General features: G+C 42.9%; 1 protein-coding gene across 2 annotated transcripts in view; it reads left to right on the top strand.

The window, feature by feature from the left end:
* The first annotated feature begins 1,350 nt into the window (after positions 1 to 1,350).
* Positions 1,351 to 22,077, top strand: part of LOC112249003 (protein furry homolog-like) — a 95,650-nt gene continuing 74,923 nt past the window's right edge. The window contains exons 1-2 of one of the 2 annotated variants that reach the window (XM_042320172.1): positions 1,351 to 1,511; positions 13,237 to 13,311. The gene's annotated coding sequence lies outside the window, so the exon portion shown is untranslated. The remainder of the gene's footprint in view (positions 1,512 to 13,236; positions 13,312 to 22,077) is intronic. The other variant, XM_042320175.1, reaches the window with a different exon arrangement.

The following is a 22,077-nucleotide window of genomic DNA, read 5'->3' as shown; positions in this document are numbered from 1 at the left end:
ACACATGTTGTATTTGGCACATGTTGCAAATAAAGTTTGATTTGGTTGACAGAATGCCAAGAGTTTGCAAAGCTGTCATCAACGCAAAGGGTGGCTACTGAAGAATCTAAAATATATTCTGATTTGTTTAACTCTTTTTTTGGTTACTACATGATTTCATGTGTGTTGTTTCTTAGACTTGATGTTTTCACTATGATTCTACAATGTAGAAAATACTACAAATAAAGAAAAACCCTTGAATTAGGTGTCCAAACTTTTGACTGGTACTGTACATCTAATGTTTGCCCTCTCAAGGGACGCCATTTTTTCCTGTCAAGCCTTGTTCTATCTTGATGCAGATGCTGATATTGTAACGACCCTGGGGCTTATAAACCCAGGGTCGTTACAATATCAAACCATAGCCAGTTAGCCACATGCCTAAATACTCATGCGCCCTCTGATATCCAGCGTTTACGCAACGTATGCCGCGTTCAGAACAACTGGGAACTCGTGTACGACTTCAGTGCGTTCAAGACCACTTGGAACTTGGAAAAGAACAGGGAACCTGCTTTTGTACACCACCACCAGAGGGCGTCACGTGTACAGAAGCACACCCAGTCCAAAAGCATCAAAGCGTCCGAGGAGCAGGGGGATAGAGAGCAGCCTTGTGGCTAATGCCGCGTTCACGTGCTAGTCGGAGCTAGGAAACTCAAGAAATGTCCAACTTGCTAACTGATTGACTGCAGCATGTGTACAGCTCAGCTACAACCAGTTAGCAAGTAGAACATTTCGGAGTTTCCGAGTTCCGACTAGCACTTGAAATTTTACACTGCGGTAGCGTCAGTTTGAAAGCCCCTTTACCACTCATTCTCAGGGACACCATCCAGTCAATGCAGAGACGTAAGTTTGCCAGAGGCTGAACAAATAAAATCATTGATACAATAGGTTTATACTAATCTTAAAATGCATGACAAACTGCAAAATCGTTAACCAATGCCCGAATATGTCAAAGAGGACAATGTAGTGTAATTGCAGACCACAATTCGGGGTGTTTCTTGATGTGGGCGTTCCTTGATATCATAGATGATTTGTTAAAGTTGTAGGTTGGGATAACGAGGACAATTCACGTGGCAGGTTATGAGGATAAAGATTAAGGTTAGGAAAAGGGTTAGTCTTAGTTATAATGTTACATCTGTCAACAATTGTTGTGCCCGAAGCGAAATGAACGACCACGGATCAATGGCGAGCAACAATGGGAGTAACTTGACGTCAAGAAACGCCCTTAACTGTGATCTGCAATTACACCCTTCTCGAAGAGGAGGGTAGTTGTCATTGGACGAGTTTTAGGTCTTTGAAAAAAATGAACGTTCTAAAAAAAGAATGAAAGGAAATGGGAGGTGGGGACACAGACAAATGTTGAAATATAATTTCTGCGAGGCCTGTGAAGCTTCACTGTTGGAAAAAGCTAAACTAGTTTAGCATGCCAAAGGAGTTGGATTGCTAGGAAACAAGCTAAGCGCACTTTGAAAGAGGTAAGCTCGGCCGAGATTTGAAATACTCGGTCCCACCACAGATAGCTAGCTAGGCAGTTCAAGTTAGCAAGCTAATTTATGAGTAGCTAACGTTTCGTACAAATGGATTAGTTAACGAATTGCTTCGATAACAACTAGCAGCCGTTAACTAACCGTTTGTCTGCCATAGGTTGCAGTTAGTTAGCTGGCTAAAGCGCACCCACATTGTTAGTTAGCTCACGCTAGCCCGGTTAACTAGCTAACATTAGCTATAAGCTATTTATTTTCTAGGTAAGTTAGCAACATAGGCACAGATAGAACAATGAGCTATGAGGGTTAGTTATACAAATCTTTGCATAACCTTAGTTAGCCATGCTGTCAGGATTTTGGCAAGCACCAGAAATACTTGAATGAGTATGCTACAGTTGTCAGCAAGCTAGTTATGGTGTCAGAAACAAATTCCACGCTAGCTAACATTAACCAACCAGGCTAACCGTTAGCTACGATGCAATATAGAAGACACAGCACAATGATAATGCTGGTACAGTAGCAAGTTCGCTGTTAGTTCATTATGTAACGTTAGTTATAGCGAACTAGAACCCCCTGTTTCTTTTGTTTTGCCTCTGTCCATCCGTTGATTTACGTCCCGTAAATTGTTCCTGACAATGTATTGGCAATTTGACTGGCAAGGATAAGTAGTAAGTTACTAGCTAGGATACCACTAATGTTTCAGGATAATCAGCAAATATCCATATACACTTGTTATTACACAACTCAATCTTACTTCGGTAACGCCTTTACTTTGTCATGCCAATATACCCCAAAATTGCTAGTTGTGTATGCCTAGGCCTGTAGCCCAACAACAAGGAATATCATTCTCTCCCCCAAAGATTGCATTCTCTATCAATATCATTGCTGGGTGTTTTTTCACTCTACCTTGATGTATATTCTGTAGGTGCTAGATATAAAGTTAACCTCCAATCAGAACTGTAATAGCTAACATTCTGTAATTGCTACTGGGCACTCTTTCTTCCAAGTGTGTAATTACAGCAACAGCCAAGTTGCATTTGTCCTGTTTAGCAGCTGTTTTTGTCCCCCTCTTAAATTGGACCACATCCAGGCTGGCATGGGAACCAAACATCAGTGTCTGTGAAAACGTTTGGCAGTGTACACACTGCACAGTAAAGATCAATCATAATAGGGTCGCCTGTCTGTCTTCTGGTGTGTTTGTACTGGGAAATAGTTGTGTGTTTCATGTCTAACATTCTTAGAACTTTATCTGCTCTGTTGAGTGCAACAGACAGACAATGGGGAGTTTGTTCTTGTTTTCTGGAGGCAAGCATTGAAATGAGAACACAGACACACAGAGGAATCTGGTCACTTTGCAATGAGCCTGGAGGTGGAGAGGGCTGAACTATTTCAGACGTGGCCTGTGGACCCAGAGGCCTTTACAATGCACTTCTCATCTGGAGAAAAGTTTGTCTGTCACTCCCACATGGGTGTTGTACATGCTCTGAATAATCAGTAACCACTTAATTCAAGGACTGGTGCTCTTTCATTGTTGAATAACAGGCCACATCTTACATAACGTATAATGCCGATGCATCATAATGGGTTATAATTTATTATTTTGATTAAAAAAACATCACTAGATTGTCATCGTCAGGACAGGAGGCTGTTTGGACTAGTGGTAGTCTGGTTTGTTGTGGTGACTTTCAGGTGAGTGTAAGGTACAGTGAGGTCCCTGTCTGTCCCATCCCATATGTGTCTCTCGCTGTGTGGTTGACTTATCCTCCCGGCTCCACCCTGCAAGGATAAGCATCTGATGGCAGTACAGGTGTGATTGCACTGTACACAGACACACACTAGGTCTATGTGCATAGAAACAGCAGGGAATCCCTCTAGATTGCAGAGGGGCATCTATCTGCAATTATTCAGAGCATAATTCCAGGGAATGTGTGATTTTGGTTTAATCTGGTAAGACATTAATGGCATTGAGTGTAGGGATGAAAGGCCAGGCTCACTAAGAATGGCCCTGACAAAGCATCCCTGGCTCCCCTTTGCAAGGAGTTAACTTTGCAGCTTGTCCTCATTTATTTGTGCTGTTATCAAAATAGTTTCTATCATACACCAAACATGTGACCATCATGACACGTTTGAAGAACCACTTTCCCCTGAAATGTCTCTGAGGTTGTGCAGGTATTCATGGTCTGAAAACAGAAGTACTGTGTTCTCTTCTTATACCAGCATTATGTCATGTCTGTATAATTCCGATGAATACGACTTGATGGTTGCTAAGGATTTGCCCACGCATCAGGTACATGGAATGAACAATGTTAATACCTTGGTACAATTGAGCAAGGTCTCTCAAATTTCAAGGTGGCATGATGTTTTTGAAGACCACTAAGAGCTGGCCTCTGGTTGAATGGTTCTCCAACAACAAGGAATATCATTCTCTCCCCCAAAGATTGCATTCTCTATCAATATCATTGCTGGGTGTTTTTTCACTCTACCTTTATGTATAGTCTATAGGTGCTAGATATAAAGAGCTGGCCTGTGGTTAAATGGTTCTCCTGTCAGGCCATGGGCTTGTCTCCTCTCAGGATGAGCCAGAGGAGGGCCATGGATCACTTATCACTGGAGTGTGGTGGTTAGATTTACAGGAGCCAAATAATAACTGTGCAGTAAAGAGCATTTCTCTTCTTATTGAGCCCGGTGTCGCACTGTTTCTCCTGTCCCATCAGACTGACACTGTTGTCCTTCCCCTCTCTTACTGCTTTGGCCCTGTATTGACCAACTGACTGACACTTTTTGCGCCTCTGCCATCTGGTAAACAAATATGATGCTTTCCATTATTTACATACAGGGAGCTAATGGCTGCACATATCTTGCCTTGCTTCTTGACTCTCTGTAACACCTGTATCTGACTGACCTATGACATCTCAACAGTTCACCTACTGCCTTATCAAGAGAACTTAAAGAACTACATCCGTCTGTATTCTTATTACCAGCTGAATTACAGCCTGTATTTGCTTGCCTGGTGACTGTGATGCTGGATCTCCTGCCAAATGATCTACTAAACCTAACTGAAAAGGTTGGAGGCATGACTGTGTTTGCTTGGAGCTAAATAATTAATCTGAACTGCTGCAGTGGGTATCCACCGGCAATAATGAAGAGCATGTTAAACTGAAAGGTCATGCAAGTTACTGTTTAAATAGCTGTTCTTCATCCGACATCCGAGTCATAGTGATCCTAAAATCAGAGAGATCCTTTCTCTTTGGATTCTAAGGCTGTTCTGTAATACACAGAAATGTGGGGTAAGTTCAGCTAGAAATAGCCTATAATTGGACCTTGCCGAGGCAGATTATTTTTGGATCGGGAGAACTGGTTTGGAGCAGGATAATTAATGTTTGGGACTGACTTCACCAAAGAAACCACCCTTTCCTTGGCCCAAGGAAAGCCAACTCTCTACCTCTCACACCTCATAGTGTGCTTGTGTGTTTGGATTGGAACTTTCAGGGATTTGTACTAGGCTTAACATACCTCTATTTTTAGAAAGCACACTAGTTATGAGGAAGAGCTTTTAAAACAGGCAAATAAGGGGTCGTGTTTGGGTGGTAGAATGAACGCCTTCTCTGTCAGAAGCTAGTGATGTTTCCGATTCATAGGAAGGTAGTGATTATGCCAGGGCAAAGCCTGTCATTTTAGTGCTGGTGAACCAGATGTACTTAGTTCTTCTTTGTCCCTTTTGCATTACCATTACAGAAATGGGTGTGGCTCCATGTGTAAAGCACAACACATGCCTGTGTTTCGTACCTGGATGATTGGAGTGTAATAATAGTGAGACCTCACCCCAGTCATGACTGCACCAGTGGTGAGATCAAGATAATACAGTATATTCTCACTTGTAGATGAGATAAGCATCCTGTCTGACCTAGAAAACCCTGGGGGATTTCAGTTTCACTTAACCATTCATCAGGTTGGTGCTGCATACTGTGGTGCCCTTTGTTGTCCAGGCTTCTTACTCTCACCCCACGACAAAGTCTATTTCAGCATGTCTGTCACAACCAGTCAGTGTGTAGGTAGGCCTAGTAACGTCAATGTCAATGTTATTATTTCCAAGCTGCAAAATGCATGAGTGCAACTCTGTACTTCTGCTGCTTGTCATGGGTCTATATAGAGATGGCAGGGGTTCCGTTAGCTGCCTTTTGGGCCCCAAACAAATGCATAACTGATTAAATTGGCGCTGATCAATTGTCTGGGAAAAGGAAAAAAAGAATCCCTTCATTGATTGAAATAGCCTACCAGTCGATGTATGTCGTGAGCTGCTAATATAGCTCAAATAGCTGTTTTAATGAAGCTGGACTGAAACGTGATTTGATAAGCACAATCATTGCGCAACAATACATTTAAAAGAAAGATACTTTCATTTCTCAACTGGTAATTGAAGCGCGCTTCCAGTTTGCCATAGGAAACTAGGCAGGCTTCAGCGCGTCACACACCACTTTGCAATGAGCTGGAGGCAGCATGGATTTGAAAACATTTACGCACTTGTTTGAAGCTTGAACGCTTTACTACATACTGGGGCATGTCTTACCTTGCTTCAAAGTAGCCTAGCAAAAATCAAACCAAGCGGGCAGGCAATTATTTTATAAAGACTTCCATGTGCCATTGAAACCAGTAGCCTTTGTCTCTCATATGCTCGATTTATTTTCAAATCAACTTTCATTTTCCAGTAGCCAAAGGCACAATCCTAGTCATATTAGCAACCCATGCTAGTTGTTGCATATTTTAAATCTCCTCTTTCTAAATTTCTAATGGGATATTTTCATCTGTCACATGAAACCGCTCAATGGCGTTTTACGCTAGTTTCATTACACCGAACCAAAACCGGCTGCGCGCGTGCATACATTTATTTTGCCCCCACCCCACCCCACCCCACCCCACCCCAATTTGGGGACAGGTCGAAAATCACGTATGGCAATTTATCTAGTTAGCTTGCACTTGCTAGCTAACGTTAATTTGTCCTATTTAGCTAGCTTGCTGTTGCTAGCTAATTTGTCCTGGGATATAAACATTGAGTTGTTATTTTACCTGAAATGCACAGGAACCTCTACTCCAACGGCCAACCGAATCGTTTCTAGTCATCTCTCCTCCTTCCAGGCTTTTTCATCGTTCAATTTATATGGTGATCCATCTAAACTTTCATTGTATTACCACAACTACCGGCAAAACAGTTCGTCTTTCAGTCACGTGGGTACCTGATTCTATAAACCAATGAGGAGATGGGAGAGGCAGGACTTTCAGCGCGATTTGCGTCAGAAATAGGAATGAGTTCTATTTTAGCCCTTTGGTGTCGCATACGCTCGTTGGCGCATGCTAGCAGTGTGGGTGCAATAATTGAATAACATGGATTTCTAAATTTAATTTGCGATGCACGCGACGTGTCCGGTTTGGTCAGCGTGTTATGGAACAAACATTCACGGGAATCCTGCTGGCTTGTGCGTGTTGCTGCGCTTATTATGCGAATAAATAGTTTAAGTGTTGCATGAGCCTAATTTGCTTTTAATTTTTTTTAATTTTTATGCAGTCTAGGCCTACTGGTTGTATGAAATTGGGATTTATCGTCCCACAGCTGTCCTAGAGTCTGGAATAGGCTAGTTCTTTCTCGCGCAGAACGACAAGCTGACCAATGGAGAAGGCAAACATTTCTACTATGGGTCATAGTAGATTGACATGCAGTGCATTCGTAAAGTATTCAGACCCCTTGACTTTGTCCACATTTTGTTATGTTACGTTACAGCCTTATTCTAAAATGGATGAAATAGATTATTTTCTTTATCAATCTTCACACTACCCCAACTTGAGATGCATTTTAAGGCAATGGATGAGAAAGTTAACTGATCATTTCCAATCGTTTAGGTCAGTTGTATGCTGCTGCTTTGCGATCTATTAACGCAAAGGTTGCATTTAAATGGGCTACTTGTTACTGATGCATTTGGCAATATTCAATTCATAGGCACAAAACATATAAACCAAAGCATTCACTGTGAAAGTTGATAGGCTACATGCAGTCCATTCCTATATAAACTCAGCAGAAAAAGAAACGTCAGCTGTGTTTATTTTCAGCAAACTTAACATGTGTAAATATTTGTATGAACACAAGATTCAACAACTGAGACATAAACTGAACAAGTTCCACAGACATGTGACTAACAGAAATGGAATAATGTGTCCCTGAACAAAGGGGGGTCAAAATCAAAAGTAACAGTTAGTATCTGGTGTGGCCACCAGCTGCATTAAGGACTGCAGTGCTCCTCAAAGACTGCACCAGATTTAGCCAGTTCTTGCTGTGAGATGTTACCCCACTCTTCCACCAAGGCACCTGCAAGTTACCGGACATTTCTGGGGGGAATGGCCCTAGCCCCTCACCCCCGATCCAACAGGTCTCAGACGTGCTCAATGGGATTGAGATCCGGACTCTTCGCTGCCTATGACAGAACACTGACATTCCTGTCATGCAGGAAATGATGCACAGAACGAGCAGTATGGCTGGTAGCATTGTCATGCTGGAGGGTCATGTCAGGATGAGCCTGCAGGAAGAGTACCACATGAGGGAGGAGGATGTCTTCCCTGTAGTGCACAGCGTTGAGATTGCCTGCCATGACAACAAGCTCAGTCCGATGATGCTGTGACGCACTGCCCTAGACCATGACAGACCTTCCACCTCCAAATCGATCCCGCTCCAGAGTACAGGCCTCGGTGTAACGCTCATTCCTTTGACGATAAACACGACTCCGACCATCACCCCTGGTGAGACAAAACCGCAACTCGTCAGTGAACACTTTTTTTTACCAGTCCTGTCTGGTCCAGCAACGGTGGGTTTGTGCCCGCTGTTGCCTGTGATGTCTGGTGAGGACCTGCCTTACAACAGGCCTACAAGCCCTCAGTCCAACCTCTGTCTTTTGTGGACAGTCTGAACACTGATGGAGGGATTGTGCGTTCCTGGTGTAACTCGGGCAGTTGCCGGTGTTGCACGTGGTCTGCCAATGCAAGGACGATCAGCTGTCCGTCCTGTCTCCCTGTAGCGCTGTCTTAGGCTTCTCACAGTACCGACATAGCAATTTATTGCCCTGGCCACATCTGCAGTCTTCATGCCGCCTCGTAGCATGTCTAAGGAACGTTCACGCAGATGAGCAGGGACCCTGGGCATCTTTCTTTTGGTGTTTTTCAGTCAGTAGAAAGGCCTCTTTAGTGTCTTAACTATGATATTAATTGCCTACCGTCTGTATGCTGTTAGTGTCTTAACAACCATTCCACAGGTGCATGTTCATTAATTGTTTATGGTTCATTAAACAAGCATGGTAAACAGTGTTTAAACCCTTTACAATGATGATCTGTGAAGTTATTTGGATTTTTATGAATTATCTTTGAAAGACAGGGTCCTGAAAAAGAGACGTTTATTTTTTTTACTGCGTTTAGTTTATGCTTCAGTCTACATTTTTCTTGCGCACACCTGTCAATTTTTTTTCTTTTCTGGATGGAAATGTTACACTCCTGTCATGTAAAAATTACTGGCATGGCAGACTCGGACGGGACAAAAATGATGCTTTGTGCTCATGCACATAATTACATTACTCAACTTTTGTTTGTGAATGCAATTTCCGAAATGGAACGGTTTATTTATTGTTTAAGCTATTTATTCTTTTTTAAATTTCATTTAAAAAAAATGTTACCCCCTTTTCTCCCCAATTTCGTGGTGTCCAATTGTTAGCATCTAGTCTCATCACTACAAATCCCGTACGGGCTCAGGAGAGACGAAGGTCGAAAGCCATGTGTCCTCCGAAACACAACCCAACCAAGCCGCACTGCGTCTTAACACAGCGCGCATCCAACCAATGTGTCGGAGGAAACGCCGTGCACCTGGCGACCTGGTTAGCGTGCACTGCTCCCGGCCCGCCACATGAGTCACTAATGCGCAATGAGACAAGGATATCCCTACCGGCCTAACCCGGACGACGCTAGGCCAATTGTGCGTCGCCTCATGGACCTCCCGGTCGCGGCCGGCTGCGACAGAGCCTGGGCTCGAACCCAGAGTCTCTGGTGGCACAGCTCGCACTGCGTAAGCTATTTATTCAAGACTCCCTTTACTTTATTTTAAAACTAAAATGCTTGATTTGCATTTAAAATCATGAATGCCGCATATGCTGCGTGATGACATGAACAAATTATTTGATTGATACAGTGGCTTATAGAAGTTGAATATAGGCCTAAGTAAGTTACTGTATTAAGACTAGTGAAGGACCAATATGACATTTTTGGCTGGTACTGATATCAGATTTTTTTCCCCTTGCCAAAAAAACAATACTGATAACCAATTATTACATTTTTTTTAGCGTCCTTTTAAGTGTTCTAGTACAGTTAAATAGTTAGTTGCACACACACATGGATGCAGTGGTCTAAGGCTCTGCATCTCAGTACAAGAGGCATCACTACAGTCCCTGGTTCGAATCCAGGCTGTATCACATCCAGCCGTGATTGGGAGTCCCATAGGGTGGCGCACAATTGGCCCAGCGTCATCCGGGGTAGGCCATCATTGTAAATAAGAATTTGTTCTTAACTGATTTGCCAAGGTAAATAAAGATTACACACCACACTGTCCAAAAAGTTATTTTGTTGGCATTTACGTATGTCCCCATTACCAGTAAAACATAATCAAAACCTATTTCTTTCACTTACTTGCTGTGCTGTTTTGTTGTTCTGTCGTTTCATTCTCAACCAGGATTTCTATGGAACGCCGTTTTGGTCTTTGCGTGTCAAATAAGCTTGTTGACCAATCAGGACCTGAATATGACTGCAAGTCACATAATTTAATGTGTTCATACTTGTTTTTTCTCGTAGTTATTAAACATTGATTACACTATCACTCGTATTCCATGTCACAACGATTCATCGATACGCATGCTATGATGCTGGTCAAGTTGTCTCGCGCAACAGTGCTGGTCATAATTTTTTAAATATTTTTTAAAGCTAGCTAGCTCATGGATGCAAACAATGTTCTTCCCCAAAAGCATAGCAAAATGACATCTGTTTCAGTAGCTATAGCTAGCTAGCTAATTATATAGCTAGGTGTCATCTAAAATTACCCTAATGTAGAAGACAGTTCTTATTTGATTAATGGTGGTTGGACCCATCTATGTGAAGCTCACCACAATAAGGATTAGCCACAATAGTGGACTTTGCAGTTAGCCTTCAAAATATAAGTATGGCTTAATTCTACAATTTGTATGAATTTGCATCAAATTCAAAGAGGTATTTTTATTTTGAAGGCAAACTCCAAATTCCGCTATTGTACCTAATCCTTATTGTGGCTAGCTTCACAACACAACCCGTTCCGGTCGAGCCTCACTAGCCAGATGAAGCTAGCTGGCTGCTTGTAACGTTAGCTTTGGGCAACAGGGTTAAGTAGCTGGCTAGCTATTTATTTTCATGAACTGAAGTTCAATTTCAATAGGTGAACAAGTGGCAACCTAGCTAATACTTACTCAAGGATTCCTAAAATATTGCTAAGAATAATGAAAATGACTGCAGTTTCTACTGGTCATTGTTTTCAGACTGGTTGTAATTGGTGCTAGCTAGGTACCCAAGAAGTTGTGGTCAAACAAATGATGCTTTATTACTAACGGGGTATTGTAAACACATCGTTCGTGGCCTGTGTTTGCTTGTTTGCAGACCGTTTTTTGTACAGCTTTGACAGTGTTACTGTATCTTTTTTGACACGCAAAGACTTAAATGGCGTTCCATAGTATCTATGTCGTGAAGCTAATAGCAGTGACGCTATTACTGTGTAACTCCGGTAGGGCAACATCTGAAAAATGGCACACTTAGTAGTCTATACCAGTGCTCGACCAGTCGGCGAAAGCCAACATCACCCACGACAGAGAACGGTTGATTGTCAAGTGCAATGGATTCCATTATCTTGGCTTTAATGGATTACTCCTTTGAGTTTTCTCGCTGAAATGTTCTTACTCTTTCCACACTGCAGACGTTGTGGGCTAGGTTAGGAATGCTGTTTGTGCAAAATTTTATGTGGTGTCATTACATCATGTACCTACGTTATATAGGTATGCACGTCAGCTTTGACATCGGTTCTGCACATCGGCGTTAAACTAGACATCGGCCGATACCGATGTTGGCATTTTTAGTTAATATCTTCCGATATGTTCACTTTTTAAAAATGTATATATTGTGCATTCCCAATTAAGACTAAGTAGGATGTGCTCTTAGACCTACAGATTGATGGTGGTTATAAAGGGTGCTGTACTAAGCCTACTAATGATGACATATCATGAGAAAGTAAAAGGAGCATCATTATAAATATTCTTTTTCTGACCATTAGGAACAAAGCCTTTTATTACAGCAAAGAAAATATTTTAAAAACAGTCGAATTTGTGAAACTGTTTACTTGACATGTTACGTGAGGTTTGTTGCTGACAGAATCAGTAGGCTATTAAACAACCGGCAACAGAAGCAGGATCCCTCTTACTTCTGTAGATTACTTCTGATTTTATAAAGCCAGGCACATCTAACAGTTAGGCTATTGATTATAAACCTGATTTTTAAGTTTGGGTTTCCTCTCCTCACTTTTCTTAGACAAGGCAAGGGCTGCCTTCTCATATCCCAGCTCTGCTGCTGCTTCCGGGGCATTGTTCTAAAAACCGATAGGCCGGGTAACTTTGCTATTGTGCACATAGCATCATGGTCTAGGAAAAGTCACCAATTCAACAGCACACTGATCCAATGAGGGAGAAAGCGCATTTGTTATAAAATAATATTTTGTATTAGTGTCGCACCATTGTTCTTATGTAATATATCCATATTCAATTTCAGTAGCACCTGTCTCAGAAGCACTGGTCTGATGGACTTTGCCATCCCCACGGCCTCCACAATGGTTCAGTCCACTCAGCGCGAGTCACACCGGTATCTTGTACACCATGAGAGAGGTGTTTTTTGTTTTTTTTGCTTTTTGTAAAGTCAACCTTAAATGAGAGGTTCATCTTTAATTTTATATATACTTTTCTTACAAAAAGTGGGGCAGTATATGTTAGAAATATCTAAACTTAGATTTTGGAGGGCATAATAGGTGCATTTACCCTAATCCGTTACTCCCCAACCCAGTGAGGTAAAAAGGGCCTTTATGGTCTTATTCTCTGCTCCACTTGTTCTGTCTGTGGTCTGGTAACACACCTTTCCGGTGTTGCGGTCTGAGCTGTAACAGGAAGTTAATCTATTATTCACAGGTCTGTCAGTGTGTGTGCGAAGCATTTTTGTCTGTGTGTTTTGGAGTAAGATGCCTCATTCCACTGTGAGTGTGTGTGTGAATGAGTTTGTTTTGCTACCTTTTTAAATACTGATGTGCTGTGAAGTTACAGGTGTTCTGACAGTTTCCATTGAACGTCTGATCAATGGAAAAAGGATGCACCTGAGCTCAATTTCGAGTCTCATAGCAAAGGGTCTGAATACTTATTTAAATAGGGTATTTCTGTTTTGTATTAATACACTTGCAGCAATTTCTAAACCTGTTTTCGCTTTGTCGTTATGGGGTATAGATTGTTAAGTTTTCCTCAATGTGGAAAAAGTCTAGGAGTCTGAATACTTTCCGAATGCACCGTATAGGAGGTTGTTACAGGATGCATCTCTGTGGGTGATTGACTGGTGTGGTAACTAATTGAATGATTTGTTTCAGAGTCTTGTGCACTGACATCGTTGGGACCTCTCCTTCCTGACTGCCCCAATACAGCCACTGCTCTATGGCCTTAAGGTACGTAACATTACACAGGTTTAGCAGGAGCTGTTTGCACTGTGATTTTCTTACATGGCTGTTACATGAGCTCAGAGCTAAGCAGTGTGGGAACTGGGAAAGATTATTATGGATGAAATAATAATTGTAGTTATTTGTTTAAATATTCCTTTAATTCATTGGGCTTTAAACACTATATTAGGAAGTGGCATAGATGTTTTGGGCACTTTGACAAGTGCCTGGCTGCCAAACAATCTCACTGGCAGTGGTTTTGACTCTAGGCTGTGAACTAGGTGTTGTCTGTCAGCTGTGTGTCATGAGAAATGTCACCTCAGTCTGACACTGATACACTCTACCACCATTAGACAGAACACACGAAGAAAGAGTTCTGTTCTTTGTATCATTTCCTTTGTGTCGTATGAGTCTCTTTCTTGAAAGATCAGTGAAAGTTGTTGACGGGTTCCTTTCGGGCTAAGTGTGCACTGCCGTGCTTGTCTGATAGCATGGAAACGCCAAGGTATGCAAGGGCACGTCTCTGCAGGACATAGAGGAGCACGTTGGTTCCTGCAACATATCAGTAGAATAAGTTTGACCTTTTCGATTGCATTCTTTTATTGGTTCTTGAGCAAGCAGTAATGTAGCAGAGCTGGAAGGGAGCTGTTAGGTTATGTTCACTTTAATCTACCAGTTTTATAGTGCTGTGCAACACTCTGGCCTCTAGCTGGTCATTTGAAGCCCTCTTGTTAGTTCTGAATGGTGGTTGGCCAAGACCGAAACGTGTGTGATTGTGACCCAGGGGCTGGTTAAGTGACATTCTCACGTTCCCCAGCAATGACAACCATGTTGCCTGTGGGCAGACCTAACAACTATCTCAAAGAGAGGCAACATGGCAACTGCCTGGTTTCAATGACACCCCCTGTGTTCAGATCTATGAAAGATCTGGATATTTGGAGGCAATGATGGATAAAGCGAAGCTCCATCCTTTCAGACCTGTGAAAAACTGAAGGGGGTATGTGAGAGCCAGGTGAAGGGGCAAGGCCAGAGGAATTGGAGAAGTGTTGCAGTAGCAGGAGGTGATTCACTGCTGAGACGGGCATCAAAGGTGTGTCATGTCAGACTGTGTTTGCTGACTGCGCAAAGCTCCTTTTATCAACTCCTGTAGTTTTTGTCCAGACCACGGGAGGGCGTACAGCAACTGTCCTTACCCAACCTACTCCAGCTGTTGTTTGGGATCAGGTCAAGTGGACTAGCTGGCTGGGTTTCTGTCACGTGGAGGGAGCACAGCTCCGTTCTCACATAACAGGAGGGTCATCCTCAGGACTCCACTCAGTGAATGACCTTTTGTCTATCTGCAAGTGTAGCCAAGTGTTTGGGCGCTGTACAATCTGAGACGGCCCGGCCCCGGCAGTTTTCCTGTTTTTCTCAGGCGTGAAAGCAGGCCTGAGTAGCGTCGGGGCAGAATCCAGGGAGGCGTAGGAACCCTTGCGCATTGTTCCCTGAGTTTCCTCGCTCACATTCCCCGGGGCTGACTGGGATCTGGGCCTCCTGCACTGGGCTATTGTTTTAACTTTGCAGCAGCACTGACCTGGCCTCTCCACACTGCAGCCACCTCCACTGGCCATTGTACTGCCCTGGTCCAGTGATGACGATCTCACTGATCACTTGGCTTTCTCACTCACTCTAGGCCTAACTGGCTTCTTTCTCTCTTCCACTCTTTCAACTATTCATCTGTTATTTTGATCTGTTTTCTGTCAGATTCATTTTGTTTTTTTACATACACGGTGTAAACAATTAGGAGCACTGATATTGCCATGACATAGACTGACTAGGTGAATTCAGGTGAAATCTATGATCCTTATTGTTGTCACTTGTTAAATCCACTTCCATCCGTGTAGATGGATGGGAGGAGACGGATTATAGGTATTTTTAAACCTTGAGACATGGATTGTGTATCTGTGCCATTGACGGTGAATAGGCAAGACAAAAGATTTAAGTGCCTCTGAACGGGGTATGGTAGTAGCTGCCAGGCACACCGGTTTGTGTCAAGAACTGCAACGCTGCGTTTCACGCGCAACAGTTTCCCGTCTGTATCAAGAATGGTCCACCACCCAAAGGCCATCCATCCAATTTGACACAACTGTGGGAAGCATTGGAGTCAGCATCCCTGTGGAACGCTTTCGATGCCTTGTAGAGTCCATGCCTCGACGAATTGAGGCTGTTCTGAGGGCAAATGGGGTGTAACTAAACATTAGGAAGTTGTTCCTAATGTTTTGTCAACTCTGTGTATATCTGCATTGGAAAAACATCTAGATTAGAACCACAATGTACCAAAACAAAATTATCCCAATAATCCATGTCTCCCTCTGGCTCGGCTTTGGATGTAGGTTCATCTGCCAATGTTTTCTGTGAAGATTGGGAGTTCAATTCTTCTGTGAACTAATCACTTGGTTAGACTGAAATCAGTACTACTGTACATAACCCCTAGTCACACCAATGCAACATAGATATTGTGAAAGTCTAGGTCTGAAGAACTTGCAGCATCACCTTGGTGATTTCATCATGTTTCTACTCCCTGAGCAAAGGACCCTCTTCTTAAGGGGAATAGACCGAGCCTTGAGAGTGAGCTCAGCGCAAAGGCTCCTTCATCAGCTCCTCTGCTCAATGCTTTTTGTGCTGGCAGTGCAGGCTACTGACTGGCCTCTGGAGGGCAGGGCTGCTGTAATGCTAGTTGCCTAAGACATCCCAGTACACACCACTCCTATCCTTTATTTGGCTTGTATCCATGCCACTCTGCAGCTTTATTCTTACACAGCAAAACCCGTGGTTAGTACTGAATGTAACTGAAAAGTCAAATGTGAAGAACAAGGCAAAGTGTTTTTGCTGACATTTCTGGATTCTTAAAAAAACAAACTTTCTGTCGTGGGTGTGGGTGATTTGACAGAAAGCAGCTTTAGCACTCACACGGGGGGTGTACGCTGGGGTGGTACTGAACCCATTACACCACCTCAACTTGTTCTCACGCTGCACCAAAGGATGTGAGCACTTCCTCTTTACTTCCTACTGTGCCAGAACTCTAACCCAAGGCTCTGTCCTGCTGAACACTAATACAGCTGACCTTAGTAAACCTGCATCAGTAGGCGCTGTACCTGTCTATTGCACAGCTTTCAAAACCGTAGAAATCAGATTGTGATACACATAGCCATCTTTGTTCTATTTTAAGTTGTTTTACACAAGATGGGATGAGCTTCATCTGTCACAGCTGTTCTCAGATCAGGTTGGTAGCGGGCGCTCAGAGGGAGGTGTTCGTACCATTGGCTAAACTAAACCGCTCAAAATAGGTGTGGTGATGACGAATGAGCAGAAAATTTACTTTCTTGATAATGGCTCTCTAAATGGGCTACATCATCCATGTTGTGGCAATTCCTATTGAGTTAAACTGTTCTGTTTGAATATCTATGCGATGCATGTACACTGCTCAAAAAAATAAAGGGAACACTTATTAAACAACTCAATGTAACTCCAAGTCAATCACACTTCTGTGAAATCAAACTGTCCACTTAGGAAGCAACACTGATTGACAATAAATTTCACATGCTGTTGTGCAAATGGAATAGACAACAGGTGGAAATCGGCATTTAGCAAGACACCCCCAATAAAGGAGTGGTTCTGCAGGTGGTGACCAGACCACTTCTCAGTTCCTATGCTTCCTGGCTGATGTTTTTGTCACTTTTGAATGCTGGTGGTGCTTTCACTCTAGTGGTAGCATGAGACTGAGTCTACAACCCACACAAGTGGCTCAGGTAGTGCAGCTCATCCAGGATGGCACATCAATGCGAGCTGTGGCAAGAAGGTTTGCTGTGTCTGTCAGTGTAGTGTCCAGAGCATGGAGGCACTACCAGGAGACAGGCCAGTACATCAGAAGACGTGGAGGAGGCCGTAGGAGGGCAACAACCCAGCAGCAGGACCGCTACCTCCGACCTTTATGCAAGGAGGAGCAGGAGGAGCACTGCCAGAGCCCTGCAAAATGACCTCCAGCAGGCCACAAATGTGCATGTGTCAGCTCAAACAGTCAGAAACAGACTCCATGGTGGTGGTATGAGGGCCCGACGTCCACAGGTGGGGGTTGTGCTTACAGCCCAACACCGTGCAGGACATTTGGCATTTGCCAGAGAACACCAAGATTGGCAAATTCGCCACTGGCGCCCTGTGCTCTTCACAGATGAAAGCAGGTTCACACTGAGCACGTGGCAGAGTCTGGAGACGCTGTGGAGAACGTTCTGCTGCCTGCAACATCCTCCAGCATGACCGGTTTGGCGGTGGGTCAGTCATGGTGTGGGGTGGCATTTCTTTGGGGGGCCGCACATCCCTCCATGTGCTCGCCAGAGATAGCCTGACTGCCATTAGGTACCGAGATGAGATCCTCAGACCCCTTGTGAGACCATATGCTGGTGCGGTTGGCCCTGGTTTCCTCCTAATGCAAGACAATGCTAGACCTCATGTGGCGGGAGTGTGTCAGCAGTTCCTGCAAAAGGAAGGCATTGATGCTATGGACTGGCCCGCCCGTTCCCCAGACCTGAATCCAATTGAGCACATCGGGGACATCATGTCTCACTCCATCCACCAACGCCACGTTGCATCACAGACTGTCCAGGAGTTGGCGGATGCTTGCTTTAGTCCAGGTCTGAGAGGAGATCCCTCAGGAGCATGCCCAGGCGTTGTAGGGAGGTCATACAAGCACGTGGAGGCCACACACACTACTGAGCCTCATTTTGACTTGTTTTAAGGACATTACATCAAAGTTGGATCAGCCTGTAGTGTGGTTTTCCACTTTAATTTTGAGTGTGACTCCAAATCCTGAACTCCATGGGTTGATTAAATTTGATTTCCATTGATAGTTTTTGTGATTTTGTTGTTAGCACATTCAACTATGTAAAGAAAAAAGTAGTTAATAAGAATCATTCATTCAGATCTAGGATGTGTTATTTTAGTGTTCCCTTTATTTTTTTGAGCAGTGTATATTTAGTAACTTATAGAGCAACGGTACTCTAATACTATTTGAGAAGGTCCAGTCACACACTTCCTATTGTCTAGGGAATTGGGAATTGCCAGGGAACTTCCGATACGATATTCTAACGGTTCCGGTGCCGATATGTATTGCGATTCTCACGATGCTGTATGTATTATGATTCGATATTGCAATTTGATGTTCCAAAACATATTGCTCACTACTGTATATGTCTGCTGCAGAGAGACAGAGCATGAGTGAGAGGGTTTTAATCAGTCATGAAAATAAGTGCTGATGACATTGACTCACTATTTTAAAGATGGAGATGGATGGAGAACAAGCTTAGGAGGTAAAATACTGGAGTTTTTTGCAGGTACAACCAACTAGTGCTAGCTAACGCTTATTAAAGCGTGTGCGAGACGATGGGATTGGAAAGTGTTAAGTGTAGGGTTGGGCAGTATCCAGATTTGCATAGCCTCACACAGTCCTTCTCTCTGACTGGGATTTACGTTTCAGTACACAAGGGCCCCCCCCCCCAAAAAATAAAAATAATAATTATCCCAAAATGAATGCTAACAACATTAGCACAAGTAATAGCTCATTTGCATTTAGGCTCCTAGCTAAATATGCTAACGAGCACAAACAAAAATAAATGAATTGCAAAGACAGGTAATCCGGCTTATAAAATTATACATATAGGTAGGACCAGGTCTCTCCTTAAAATATATTTTATCTCAATGAGGAAAAACTTGTATAAATAATAAAAAAATATATTTTAAAGTTGACGAGCAAATGAACAATGTTTTGACACATGCTTGTCTGAAGACCGAATAGTACTGTGTCTCTGTGGAATTTGAGAGTCGCTAGGGCAACGGGAAAGCCTACTATGCTCAGAGGAGACAGGGGAGGAGCAGAAGGGCCCAGAATAGAGCGGAGAAAACGCAAGGAAATCAAGCTGAAGTGGCAGCTGTACAGATAACTCATTCGAAGGGATTTGACATCTCAAACATGGCAGAAAGCTAACACAATATAATGCCCCGTGACCTTACTAAATCAGCCACTTCAGTAAACTAGCAAGTTAAACTCGGTGTTCGCCCTAACGCAGAATTCTTTGTTTTTCACGCAGGAAAAAATATATAAAACTCAGAATTATCTAAACTGCTTCTTAGTGTTATTTCTGCTCAGCATCAAACAATGTTCTATTCAGTTGCGCTTCTCCACTCTGAGAATTCACAAAGGCATTCTATCAAAAGACAGCTCTGACTGTAGCTACTTTTCTCTGGTACTTCTCTCTTTGTAGCCAGTCTACTTTTCTCTGGTACTTCTCTCTTTGTAGCCAGACTACTTTTCTCTGGTACTTCTCTCTTTGTAGCCAGTCTACTTTTCTCTGGTACTTCTCTCTTTGTAGCCAGACTACTTTTCTCTGGTACTTCTCTCTTTGTAGCCAGTCTACTTTTCTCTGGTACTTCTCTCTTTGTAGCCAGACTACTTTTCTCTGGTACTTCTCTCTTTGTAGCCAGACTACTTTCCTCTGGTACTTCTCTCTTTGTAGCCAGACTACTTTCCTCTGGTACTTCTCTCTTTGTAGCCAGACTACTTTCCTCTGGTACTTCTCTCTTTGTAGCCAGTCTACTTTCCTCTGGTACTTCTCTCTTTGTAGCCAGTCTACTTTTCTCTGGTACTTCTCTCTTTGTAGCCAGACTACTTTTCTCTGGTACTTCTCTCTTTGTAGCCAGACTACTTTCCTCTGGTACTTCTCTCTTTGTAGCCAGACTACTTTTCTCTGGTACTTCTCTCTTTGTAGCCAGACTACTTTCCTCTGGTACTTCTCTCTTTGTAGCCAGACTACTTTCCTCTGGTACTTCTCTCTTTGTAGCCAGACTACTTTCCTCTGGTACTTCTCTCTTTGTAGCCAGTCTACTTTCCTCTGGTACTTCTCTCTTTGTAGCCAGACTACTTTCCTCTGGTACTTCTCTCTTTGTAGCCAGACTACTTTTCTCTGGTACTTCTCTCTTTGTAGCCAGACTACTTTCCTCTGGTACTTCTCTCTTTGTTGTCAGACTACTTTTCTCAGGTAAAATGCAAGATGAACTTTAAGCAAAACATAATGAAAGCTAGCTGGTTACATTCATTCTATGATAAACAGAAATATGGCCAAATACTTTTACATTCATTGTAAGCTCATTTACTTGTGTGGCTGCCAGCCAAATCGTGTTGCACTTCTGTTGTCGTCTGACAATTAAGCTATTTTCTGCCGAATGTGTTGCACTAATGCATTTTCTGTGAATGAAAACTATAGTTGCACGTCCCTGATCACTCTTGAAACAAAACAACACGGTTGACGTTCAATATAAAACGCAACCCCTGTCAATACACAGCTGGACTCACCTGCTCCTGCTTTTCCCCGTTGTGCTATTTACAAACGAACACGACTGGCTCAAAGATTCTGGGGAACTACAGTAAGCTTCATAATGTGACGGGTGAAATGAAGAACGCCATCTTTCTCTTAACGTATTGCACAAGTTGCCTGCAGGTATTTACTTACAGTAGCTACAAAAATTACAATTTATTGATGAACTTAAAAACAGTTTTGACATGACTGAAAAACCACCCCGTGGCTATTTACAAATACCCCGGTATACGGTATACCGCCCAAGTTTAGCCAAGTGTATGTTTAGTACCATATGACAGTTCACTGGGCGATAAGGGTTATCAGTATACACAGACAGGCCGGAGGATAGAGTCATCCTGTCATGGAGCGCATGTCCGTGGCTCATAAACAATGACACTGAAAAAATGATTGGTTGGAGAGATTCTTTATTGTATCTCAAGATATAGCCAAGAATCCTGAAACAAAAGAGAATGTTGGTTAGAGTTGCGCATTCCGTTTGCCAACAATACGTTGACGTAAGGCGCCAAAGTCGAGTGTTTGTTTTAGTAACTGGCGTGCACAATGTAACTTGTTAACCATGTTTCTACCGTATATAAAGCCGCCCATTTAAACGTACATGCTCTAGCAACGTTAAATATATTATTACGGTAACGATAGACGTGTTGGTAGAGAATAATCATATAATTTAACCTACCTAAATTGTTTGTCTGTTTCTTGTTGAAGTGCCGGTGTGCATTACGCAAATTAGTCTACGAGTCAGGGGAACATTTTATTGGTTTATGGGAACAACTAAAGTGATTAATTATCCCAGGGGGAAATTACTTAATGAATGTGTATTGTGTGACTTAAATAAATAGTTATGGCACAAGTTAATCAAGTCTGGGCTTATGTAAAACTGTTGATTTTATGGTGTTATATGTCCATGGGAAATTACGTATTTATGGTAAAATGTGTTTCGGGGCTATAATGATGGAACGTTCCTGACTGAAGGGAGTTCCTGGAAGGAGTACTTTAGGTGGTCAGTTGGCCTTTGCCTGGGGGAGAGCAGGTAACAGGTTGGCTAGAGTAGAGCCATACCTGAGTTTTGTAATAGGTAAAGAGTTGTTGCCGGAACAGTTTATACCTAGAATATCTTAGATTTATTCTTTGTCAACATCCTGTTTTTATTTTCTATACTAAGTTTATCATCCTGCACCTGTTTAATATTGTAAATAAAAGCCTCCTAAGAGAGGTGAGCGCCAGAACATCCAGTCTCTCTGATCTGCCGCTTCTGTTTTTACACACCCCTTCCACTTCTCACTAATTCCCCACCAAGACTGGTCTCTCTTCCTTCTCGCTCACTCTTCTAAGAGAGGTAGGCCAGGGTGTTGTCTCTGCTTTGATTGGCTGT

Source organism: Oncorhynchus tshawytscha, linkage group LG01, assembly GCF_018296145.1.
Source record: "Oncorhynchus tshawytscha isolate Ot180627B linkage group LG01, Otsh_v2.0, whole genome shotgun sequence".
Taxonomy (NCBI): Eukaryota; Metazoa; Chordata; class Actinopteri; order Salmoniformes; family Salmonidae; genus Oncorhynchus; species Oncorhynchus tshawytscha.
Note: the sequence above shows the minus strand (reverse complement) of the source record. Positions and strands in the feature narration are given on the sequence as shown.